This window comes from Suricata suricatta, unplaced genomic scaffold (genome assembly GCF_006229205.1).
Source record: "Suricata suricatta isolate VVHF042 unplaced genomic scaffold, meerkat_22Aug2017_6uvM2_HiC HiC_scaffold_187, whole genome shotgun sequence".
In the NCBI taxonomy this organism is placed as follows: Eukaryota; Metazoa; Chordata; class Mammalia; order Carnivora; family Herpestidae; genus Suricata; species Suricata suricatta.
In genome coordinates, this window is record NW_021863437.1 from 31,936 (window position 1) to 33,232 (window position 1,297).

Below are 1,297 nucleotides of genomic sequence, written 5' to 3' on the forward strand. Positions count from 1 at the left end.
CGTATGTCCAGTTCCACAGAAGATGACAAGGCTCCACTTCCTAAATATCCACTGAGTCTGAAATAAAAGGAAACATCCCCCCCCCCCAAACAGACACACAAACCCTTGATCTGTGAATGTCTTATTTGGACGGTATTCCTCCTGATCTCACTGTTGGCTGAAATCAGGTTTCCTCTGTGTGACAGCCCCTCTTGCAGTACTTTCATCTCGGACTCTTATTAGATGTGAGGGTTTTCGGACACACAAATGTGTCAATCGTGTGATTCTGGGTTTCTCTTTCTGAAACTATAAAGCGGTACATAAAAGGGTATTTCTGTAACCAGAGTGTGGGGTAAAATAAAAACTGCTTTGCCTGTTTTTCTCTTACATATTCTGTCATGTTTTGCTGTTTCCTCTCCACCTGGTGATGAGACTCCTTCAGTGGCAGATCTTCAAGGGGACAGATGGTTCTTTCTACTCAGTGAAACTCCCATATGTTAGCAACTCTAAAGCCAGCTGCTTTAGCCTTTCCTAATTCCTACTAAATTCTCACTTGGTCAACCTTCACTCAGAGGTAGGAAAGTCTCTATGCCCTTATTCAGAAGGAAGAAGTTACAGAAGATCAGACCTTCTATCTTTAACAAACTTAAACATGTAAGGGTCAAGGGGGAAATGACGAGGGACACAAGGTCAAGAGACATGCATCCTCAAGTAAATCTCCTTACACCTGCAGCTCAACGATACACACCTGAGACATGCAAACATGCCCTTCCTCGAGGAACTCATAGCTGCTCCAGTGCCTTAATGTTTATTTTGTTGTTAAAGCCTTCAGACAGGCAGAGTATGACATTCCATTAGCACTGGGTGCACAGTGGAAGGAAACTCATTTCAAGCTACATTTCTTTTGCCTTTGCTCTCCTCATCAAAAACCACAAGCAAAAAGCAACCCTGAAGAAAGAAACTTTCAGGTGAAATGTGATGGTTTCTCAACCCTGCTCAGTGAATCGAAGAGCTTTAGGGACAATGTGGGGGAAGATCAAAGTCACAGGGGAGACATCTGGCAGAGAGCACCGAGCCAGTGCAAGAAGCGAACCGGAACTATACTAAAGCAAATTCTGTTACTGTCGAAGACACACCGAAGGACGCATGATCACTCTTGTGTTCTGTTCAATCAGATTATCCATCTAATGACGAGCATTCAGTGGATTTATACAAAGTTCCGTCACATATCATGTCAGTAGAGGCTGCTTTGAGGCAAACAGGTTTGAGTAATGGATTGTAGGGGGGCCCACAGGGACCCTCTGGCTGAAGAGACGCA